General features: G+C 35.2%; 1 pseudogene; it reads left to right on the top strand.

Annotated features, from left to right (window-relative positions):
* Positions 1-9476: 9476 nt before the first annotated feature.
* LOC148001654 (large ribosomal subunit protein eL8 pseudogene) lies at positions 9477-10293 on the top strand (annotated as a pseudogene).
* The last annotated feature ends 640 nt before the right edge of the window (positions 10294-10933 follow it).

Below are 10933 nucleotides of genomic sequence, written 5' to 3'. Positions count from 1 at the left end.
CTTGAAGGCGAGGTGCATCTTCTCTGACTGAACCCAAACCTGGGAGTCCTCTGCTGTAAATGTGTTGGAGGCCTCAACTTAGCTGGTGTATGTTGCCTGGTTGATGTTCCAGTGTCTAAGAGTTCCCAGGGGTCCAGGTTAACCCTGGTCCTCCTACAGGGTTGCCCTCCTCCACAACTTCCTCCTGCTTTCCCCTAATTCAACCAGAGCATTCAGCAGCTTCTGTTCATAGGTTGGGTGCACATATCTGCATCTGACTCTTTCAGCTGCTTGTTTGGATTTTTTGGAGAGCAGTCATGGTAGGTCCCTTTCTGTGAATGCCCCATAGCTTCAGCAATGGTGTCAGGTCTTGGGGCCTCCTCTTGAGCTGCATTTCACTTTGGATTTGTTGCTGGACCTTACTTTCCTCAGGCTCTTCTCCATTTCCACCCCTGCATTTCTTTCAGATGGGAAGAATTATGGATCAGAGCTTTGGCTCTGAGATAGCAACCCCATCCCTCATTTGGTGCACTGTCTTTCTGCTGGAGGTGGGCTCAATCTGTTCTCCTCTCCCCACTGTAGGGCATTTCATCTACACCCCTGCCACCCTTTGAGTTCTGAGATTCTCTTATTTCGCAGGTCCCTAGTACATTCTGGAGGTTCCTCCCATCCTCCTTTCTCTGCAGGTCACCTGTTTCCATTATTCTACTGAACTTCATATTTCAGTCATTTTCAACCACCCAATACCAGATCATGTTCTCCTCTCCCTCTACCTTATCCCCTTTCCATACCCTGTCCTTTCTTTTTACTTTTTCCATCCCTTTTCCTTGTGGTTTCTTTCTTCTCCCTCCCAAGTGGGACAGAGGCATCCTTAGCTTGTCCCTTCAACTTGTTGTCTTTTTTGAGTTCTCTGTACTTTTTTTGTTTGTTTGTTTGTTGTTTTGGCTAGTAAGCACTTATTAGTGAGAACATACTGTGAAGAATGCCCTTTTGGTTGAGTTACCTCACTCAGTAAGATACTTTCTAGTTCCATCCATTTGCCTGCAAAACTTAGGATGCCCTCATTCTTAATAGCTGAGTAGTATTCCATTGTCTAAATGAACCATATTTACTATATCCATTCTTCTGTCCTAAGACATCTGGGTTTTTTTCCAGCTTCTGAGATCCTTTAAAAAAAATGGTTGTTTTTCTTTTACTTACATTTCAAATGTTATCTTTCTTTTCATGGTTTCCTTTCCAAATCCACCCCACCCCCCACAACCGTCCACACCTTCCCTGTGTCTCCACAATGGTGCTCCTCCATGCACAAAACCACTCCTGACTCACCACCCAAGCATTCCTCTATACTGCTCATCAAGTCTTCACAGGACCAAGAGTCTCCCCTCCCTTTGATGCCAAACAAAGCCATCCTCTGTTACATATGTAGCTGGAGCCATGGGTCCCTCAATGTGATTTCTTTGGTTGGTGGTTTAGTCCCTGGGAGCTCTGGGGGTCTGGTTGTTTGATATTGTTGTTTTTTTCTATGGGGTTTCAAAACCCTTAAATTCCTTTAGGCCTTCTCCTAACTCCTCGTGGTTCTTTTCTTCATCTCTCATGATGGATATTTATGAAGAAATGCTCAAGTGCATAATTAGCAGTATCAATATCAAATGCCAGTACAATAAATAGAGGTTAAAATAAGACACAGTTGCTTTATTATATTTCACATTTCATGTAAAGAACATGGGGCCAGCACCTGCTACCATAAGAATCTTAGAGCATAAATGCTTTGTTGGCAAATTATAATATGAATCTTTTATTAATAGAATTCATTGCTTGTGTTTTTTATTTTCTCCTTGGAATGAAAAAAAAATTTTTACTCTCAGGATCAACCTAGTTGAAAATATTTCTCTTGCTATGCTTGAGCCTCAATCTAAACTGTACAAGATGAATCAGGCACTATTCTCATCGCTCCCCTATCAGCTGGAAACTATCTTCTGTTGTTTTAAAATAAAAAAATCCCAGCCATTTGATTTATCAATGAAGGCTCAGGAGCCAGATGCTAGGGTAGAAACTAGCTAGCTAAGAGAGGCAAAGAATGTACCTACCACACCTCGACCTTCTTACTCCTTAGACTTCTCAGAAGGAAAAAAAAAAAGCCTTTTCTCCTCCACACTGTCTTAATATTCTTCAACTCGAAGGTTCTCTCTGCATATGTATGTTCATTCCCTTTCAGCTGGTTACTTTTTCCACCTCTTGACCTGTGATTTCACGCATCTGTAGAATAATGGTAGTTCTAGGGCTAAGCCATAAGATTTATTTATTTTCCTACAATTAACAGAAAACTCTTGGCTAAAAGATGTAGGGCAGGGCCACAACACGTTGTTTGTTTTAGTAAATAACACGATCTTGCCGTTCACAGATTGATCAAATATTCTGCAATAATATCCAACAGTAGTGACTATTTCAGGCTAAACATCATGAAAGTATAATGACAGTCAACTATAAAACAAATGATCATACTATTATAATTATTTAGGAAACAATAATCATTTTAGGGGATCAGGAGATTGAATTAATCTTCAGCTATGTCATTAATTTGAGGCCAACTTAACTACATGAGTCTCTATTTCAAAACTAAACACATAATTATATTTACATATATAGACATATATGCATATATAGTTGTTATCATTCCTAGTTGAAAATTTCCTTTCAGCCTTAAAATTCTTTGTATGTGTTTCTATTAATGGTAATTCTCTGGATAGTGTTAGATGATTTGGTATTGTTTAATAATTTCTGGTGTAAATATATTTTGTTAGCCTTCAAATTATCAATTTAAATAAGAGGACAGATTTTTACTTTTATATGCCTAATCTTCTAATAATCTTTTTATATTTTTTCTTCTTCTGTAATTAGGTAAACTATAGTTTCTGTTAAATGAATGTGTAAAAACCTGTAACATTTCTGTCACAGACTTAAAATATATTATTAAAATTTTTTCACATTTTTATAGGATTGAGATTTTAAAATGTTCTAGAATATTACAAATAACAAAAGAGATAGTAATATATTTGCACAGTAATTTTAAACAATGTAAGTGTTTATGGATATAAATGACAGTTAAGTGTCATAATTTATATTGCCAATTTTCATTCCAAATTTAAGTATTTATTTTTGGTAACTGTAACCCTTATCAAATAACGATTTAATAACCCAATTACAATCAGCTGCTTTACTAACTTCTTAAAGTCATCTGTTATAGTGTTATGATCTGGTTATATTACAGAGCATAACTCATTACTTATATGCTTACAAACATATATATGACACACAATGTGCTATTTTTCACGAAAGGAATTAGATATATGAATTAAATTTTCATGTGATTAAACATTCACAACTTCTGAAATAAATATCAACACAGATGTCCAAATGATGGCCAGTTCATAATATCAAACGTGTGCAAACTGACCCTGTCTAGAATATATATAGCTTTTATAAAACATAAATGTTACTACTTAGTTTACCAAGAGAATAGAACTGATATTGTTTCTAACACATACATTGTATTAGCTGCAAACGCTATTAAAATGAAAACTGGATATTCATTGAAAGTAGAAAAAACAATTTTGAATAAATTTATTGTATATAGCTATGATAAGGGTGTGCTTCATAACTTAGCTATCTAATTTGTTTTCCTTCCAAAAGTCAGAGGCTTCAATTTTCTTTCTGAACAAACAAAATAATACATACATGTATTAAAACTTATTTATGAAAACAAATTGAAAAACTGTACTCCTCATTTTCCCAGTGTTATCTACTGACTAAAATATAAATATAATTTAATACAAAAACAATTTATTTTGTGATGAAAATTTAATAGATAACTGATAAGCATATGAAAAGTAATTTGACTTCATTTACAATATTAGCCATAATTATAATCTAGCAAACAGACCTTCTACATGATTTGTAATTCTTCTACAACTTTTACTAATCATAATTCTAAAACTTGAACTTATCTTCATTACTCAGACTAAGAATACAAACAAAGAGTTTTGGTAATTAATTGATTTCACTAGATGTAGCTGGTATCTGAGATACATATTATTTGTTAGAGTTTCTCAATTGCTTTTATGTCCTGAATATTTTATATTTTTCTGGCAAACTGAAATAAATTTATCTTAGAAGACAATAGAAAATATTATAAATGCATATTTTAAAGTTTTCTCGTGTTTTGTTAATGACTTCTTTCTTCTCTCTAAACAAGTTAGCTGTGAATGCATTCCAAAATATATGTTCTGAGTTTAATTAAAAGTAGATTTTCTTTAGGTGTCTTCAACTACTATATATAGTAGATACACAAGCGAGTGGGTAGCCTAGTCTTCTCCATGATTTTAGTGGAATTGCATTGTTTCCTTCCATTTAATTTGATGTTGGATATCATCTTGCTGTGTTGCCTTTGCTGTAATTAAGTTTGCACCTTTTATTATGGATCTCTCCATGATTTTTCTCATGAAGGGGTGTTGGATTTTGTCAAAGGGCTTTTCAGCATCTAGTGAGATGATCGTATGTTGATTTTTTCTTTCAGTTCATTGTTTGTGTATCACATGGATGGATTTGTGTATGTTGAACTATCTGTACATGCCTGGGAGGAAGTATACTTAATCACAGTGTGATTTTTTTATGCATTCTTGGACTCAGTTTGTGAATTATTGAGAATTATTTGCATCAAAATTCATAATTGAAATTGGCCTGATTTTCTTTCTTGGATTTAGATATCAGGGTGAATATGGCCTCATAGAACTAGATTTGCAATGTTCTTTCTGTTTTGATTTTGTGAAGGTTTGAGAAGTATTGGTATTAGTTCTTCATTGAAAGTTTAATAGAATTCACAACTGAAACCCATCTGGTCCTGAGCTTTATTTGGTTGAAAAAATTTAATGATTTTACAGGTTTTCTGAGGTGTTATAGGTCTATTTACAGTGCTTATCTAATTTTGATTTACCTTTTGTAACTAGTAATTATCAAGAAATTGTCAATTTCATTTAGATTTTCCAATTCTCTGCAACATAGGCTTTTTGGAAGTAAAACCTAAAGATTCTTTGGATTTTCTGTGTCTGTTGTTGTATCCTCTTTTGATTATTTCTGATTTTGTGATTTGGGATATTTTTCTTCCTCTGCTTTTTAGTTTGTTTGGCTAAAATATGTATACCATATTGACTTTCTCAAAGAACCAGCTCTTTCATTTATTGATTCTTGGTATTTTTCTGTTTGTTTCTATTTTATTGATTTCAGCCATAATTTTGTTTATTTTCTGTCATCTACTCATCTTTGGTGTGTTAGCTTTTTGTTCTAGAACTTTCAGGTGTGCTGTTAAATCACTAGGAGGTCTCACTAATATCGTTATGAATGCACTTAGTGCTGTGATCTTTCCTCTTAAAGTTCTTTCATTGTTTCTATGTGTTGTGCATTTATTTTATTGAATTCTAGAAAGTCTTTGATTTCGTGATTTATTTCTTCTCAGACCCTGTCATTACTGAGTAAAGAGTTGTTCACTTTCCATGAGTTTGTAGGTTTTCTGTTGTTTCTGTTATCATTGAAGGCCAGCTTTAGTCCATTGTGGCCTTAGAGAATAATGGGTATTATTATTTTTTTATCTGCTGAGACTTGCTTTGTGATGCAGTATATAATCAACTTTGAAGAAGATTCTATGAGGTGCCACCATGAGAGTACACTCTTTTATATTTGAGTGAATGGTTCTGTAGGTATCTGGAAGTCTATTTGAGTCAACACATTTGTTAGTTCCATTTTTTCTCTGTTTAGTTTTTGTCTGGATGACCTGTCTATTGGTGAGAGTGAGGTATTGAAGTCTTCTACTATTAATGTGTGTATTTCCATGTGTGATTTAAGGTTTAGTAGTATTTACATATGCATGTGCCTTTGTGTTTTGGGCATAGATATTCAGAATTCAGAAGTCATCTTCGCAGATTTTTTTCTTTGATTTCTTTGAAGTGTCCTTATCCAATGCTTTTGTCTAATTATTATTAAAAGTCCATTTTTGTTGGTGGCATAGTCTTTGGGTGCTCCCAGGGGTCTTGTTTAGTTGACATTCTTTGTCCTCCTATGGGGTTGCCATTCCGTTTAGCCCTTTCAATCCTTTCCTTAACTCTTCTATAGGGGTCTTAACCTTAGTCCAATGGTTGGCTATATGTATCTGCATCTTTCTCAACCAGTTTCTAGTAGAACATCTCAGAGAACACCCAGTCTAGGTTTCTGTCTGCAAATACAACATGACTACAGTAATAGTGCCAGAGTTTGGTGCTCTCCCATGGGAAAGACCCCAGTTGGACCAGTCATTAGATGGCCTTTCCTTCAGGTTCTGCTCCATTTTTGTCCCTGCATTTCTTTGAGACAGGAACAAAACTGAGTCCGAAATTTTAAAGATGGGTTGGTGATACTATCTCTCTACTAGAGACCCAGTCTATTAAGTGGAGGTGGTCTCCTCAGGTTTTATCTCTCCCCTGTTACACATTGTGGCTAAGGTCATCCACATTACGTCCTGGGAGACTGTCTCAGAGAGAAAGAACAAAACCAGTGTTTTCTCTTTGTTATGTGATTTCCTGCAATAAGACAACCGTCAAGTAGATTTTGTCTTGATCTCCAAAAATTCTATTTATGACAAACATATATGTAGTATTTTAGCTACTCATTCTGTAGCCCTCTATTGGAGATGACAACTGACAGAGACAGTTTAATACTTCCAACAAAATACAATCAATAAAAAGTGTTCCATAGTATGTTTTGTAATGTGTGTAGGACATGCTCTAGATGATATTTTAGAAATGCTTTTCATATAGCAGAAACACACACACACACACACACACACACACACACACACACACTGAACTGAAATATGATGGTTACTGAAGAATTTGCTAAAATGCTGTGTCTAATAAGTAGCATAGCAAATATTTGGTACAAAGACACTTGGGAGTTTTGGATCCTTAATGGTTATTTCTTAAAATTTGCCCAATAAACAAGTGATGACTTAATATTTTGAAATATAAAACTGATTTATTGCACTCTCCTGAATCCTGTAGGATACATAGAGTAGGCTGCCAGTTCTAATGAAAGAAGTGCAATAATCCTGCATTACCTAATGGAATTCAATTAACCAAATTCAAACAACAGCTTAATAATTACTTCTAAAATTAAAATAATTATCATATAATTGCATAGCTCCAAATGAACTAAACAGAATTTTGTTAAGCACATCAATAAGCTAACATCTTGTCATATAAGAATGGAATTCTATTAACTGTTTCATTTTATGTAAAGAAATATGTGGCTCGTATTCTGGCTGCATCCATCATAGTTTGTAGAACTAGCTTTTCATGTCAGCAGACGAGATCTCTAATGAGTTATGATCAGAAAAAGGAATAGAGATGTACTGAACATCAAATCACTCTTTTCTCATTACTACAGCAGCTGTTTGGCTGACAGTTTGAATAATGTTTTACTATTCATTGTAGATCACTTTTATAATTTATGGACATTTTGGTAAATGCTTCTAATATTGTTCTTTAGGTAGTCAGTGGACTAGAGCTTTGATCAGTACATATGGCTTGCCTAGGACCCCTTAGTTCTGGGTACCTTCCCCAAAATAATAAAAAGGCAAAATGAGGGCAAAGGTATAATGCTGGGGATTTGATTTGTGCTTACATGTGAATTTAAATGTTGGCTCCAGGTCCCTGCAAACAGTTAGTCTTTTGATTTGTCAATAAAGAGCCAGAGGCCAACGGTTGTGCAGCAGGACAGAGGCAGAACTGTGAGGATTCAAGGAGAGAAACACAGGAAAAGGAGAAGGGGAATCACCAGGGCAGAAGGAAGGAAGAGGATACAAACTTGAGAGCTGTGGAAGACAGAGAAACAACCATATAAAAATCAGGGTCCCACTGATTGGGTCTGGATTAGCCGTGATAAGTCAAGAATTTCAGAGGGGAGAGTGGGTTAGCCATGTGGAGGTTTGAAAGTAGCCCATCTACGGAGCCAGCTAAAGCATATTAAAATGTAAAGGCAGTGTGTTTGTGTGTTTTTCCATCTGAGATCCAGAGCATCTGGAGTGAGCAACGTGAAGTGAGTGACCATCTGCCTGGAAGTCAAAGAGGTTTAAAGACTTACCACATCAGTATATTACTTTCTTTGCCAGAGAATCAAGATGGAATAATATTCTATACGTTAGCTGTAAAGTTAGAGTATTCACTCTGGTCTCTTTAACACTGTGTAATGTTTTCTTTGAAGCAGTCATTTAATTGCCATATAATCTTCTTAAAATTTTTGTGGTCATTTTGTTTGTGTTTGATTTTTGGTTTCATCTTCTTTAAGTGCTATCATCCCAGTGTTTTAAATATGGCTGTTAATCTAATTTAATATTTACAATATTGCTTCAGCTTTAATATAATGCAGACCTTAATACTTTGCATTTCTTTTATAACAAAGTAAATTATTGATTACAGCTTTACTATATTAAAAAGAGTTTTTGGGTTACTGAGAGACATAATACAATTTTTTAATACTACACCGTATTTTCTATTATTCTCTTTATGTACAGATGGATAGATTTAATATGGTTATACAATTATTAATATTTTATTATATTTTTGATGTATAATTACTATTACTCTTGAGTTTCCTTTTATTGAGTTTTGCTTCTATATTTATTTATAGCATAATTTATCATCAGTATACCAGATATATCTCTTTTCATAGAAAAGTTTATTTTGTCGTCTGAATAAAAGCATGAACTTTTACTATAATATAATCAACTTAGAATTTTCTGTTGTTCATTGTTTTGTGTGTGTGTGTGTGTGTGTGTGTGTGTGTGTGTGTGTGTGTGTGGATTTTTAATCCTTTTTAAAGGCTTTTTTCTTGATTGTTCATCTAGAATTAAAAGTTCAACCATTTATTATTTGGCTAACCTGTAATTAAGGCTATGATCTCAACACTCAGGAACCTAAAGTAGGATCATGAGTTCTTGGTCAGCCTAGGTTACTATCAAGAAACTAAGTCTCATCCAAACCACACCTATAACAAGACAAAAAGTCATGCTAATATTGACAAGCTATTTTTGTGTTAGCTGTTTAGAGGTCAAATCAATCATACATGTGAAAAATAAGGACACTTCATAAATTTCATTTTGGATATTATATTTTCCATATTTGCTCCATGGTACCCAGTTTTTCATATTATTGTTATGATACATTGTGCTTAGAATTTCAACTGCCCAGTCTAAATTATTACAACATTAGCTGTGTTTTTGAATGGAGCACAATTGCATAGACTTACTGCTCTCCCATCCATTCTTATTGATCTTATATTTATTGTTTCTTACATCTACATTTTCTAAGAAATAATGACATATCTTGATTATATTCTTCTTTGTCTTTAATATGTATATTTCAGTCTATTTAAATTTAAAAATCACATCCTGCTCTCTCTTTCAGCCAAGCAAGATGCCCAAAGGAAAGAAGGCCAAGGGGAAGAAGGTGGCCCTGGCCCCCGCCATCGTCAAGAAACAGGAAGTCAAAAAGGTGGTCAACCCTTTGTTTGAGAAAAGGCCCAAGAACTTCAGCATTGGGCAGGACATCCAGCCCAAAAGAGATCTAACATGCTCCACTAAATGGCCCGGCTACATCAGGCTGCAGCATCAAAGATCCATCCTCTATAAGCGGTTCAAAGTACCTTCTGCTATTAACCAGTTCACCCAGGCCCTGGACAGGCAAACAGCAACTCAGGTGCTTAAACTTGCCCACAAGTACAGGCCAGAGACAAAGCAGGAGAAGAAGCAGAGGCTGCTGGCCCACCCTGAGAAGAAAGCTGCTGGCAAAGGGGACATCCCAACTAAGAGACCACCTGTCCTACAAGCAGGGGTAAATACAGTCACCACCTTCATAGAGAACAAGAAGGCTCAGTTGGTGATGATTACCCATGATATAGACCCCATTGAGCTCATGCTTGCTTCTAGTTGGTGGTTTTCCTGCCTGTCCTTTGTTGAAAGACTGGGTTGCCCTACTGTATCATCAAGGCAAAGCCAGGTTGGGGCGCCTGGTCCACAGGAAGACATGCACCACTGTTGCCTTCACATAGGTTAACTCAGAAGACAAGGGTGCTCTGCCTAAGCTGGCAGAAGCTATTAGGACCAATTATAATGATGGCTATAACGAGATCCACTGCCACTGGGGAGGCAACGTCCTGGGTCCTAAGTCTGTGTCTCTCATTGCCAAGCTGGAAAAGGCAAAGGCTAAAGAACTCGCCACTAAACTAGGTTAAATGTACACTAAGTTTTCTGTACATAAATATAATTACAAAATTAAAAAAAATAAAGTAAAAAGTAAAAATCACATCCTTATTCTCCTTGGCCTTTAAAATTTGTATTTCAATCTATTTAACTTTAAAAATTAGATGTTTCCTTTATTATATTAAAATTATTGTGAGATGTATGGCTTAAGCATACGTTCCAAAACCATATGATCATTTCTTTAGTCTCTCTCTCTCTCTCTCTCTCTCTATATATATATATATATATATATATATATATATATATATATATATAGTGAAACAGGAAATTATACATGTTTTGGGGGTTGTGTGAATACTTTTCAAGGGTTATGTGTAAACATTTGGAGACAAAATGTTGAGAGGTGACATCTTCTTCAATGGTTCTTCACTATATTATTTGATACAAGATCTCTAATTGATCACGGATTCACCTATATTAGCTGACAAATAGCTCACAGGATCTCTTTTCAAAATCCCACTGGTGAGTTTACACTGCATTTGAAATGATTATCATTCTAGTGTTATCTCCCTAGTACTGGAAAGACTAACATTATACACCATCATGTGTCTTGAAATATATGTCAAAGAAAGAGAGGCTTTAACTTGATTTTTCCTTATGCTATGGTTGAAT

This window comes from Rattus norvegicus, chromosome 13 (genome assembly GCF_021556685.1).
Source record: "Rattus norvegicus strain SHRSP/BbbUtx chromosome 13, alternate assembly SHRSP_T2T, whole genome shotgun sequence".
Taxonomy (NCBI): Eukaryota; Metazoa; Chordata; class Mammalia; order Rodentia; family Muridae; genus Rattus; species Rattus norvegicus.
This window is presented reverse-complemented; position numbering and strand designations above follow the sequence as displayed.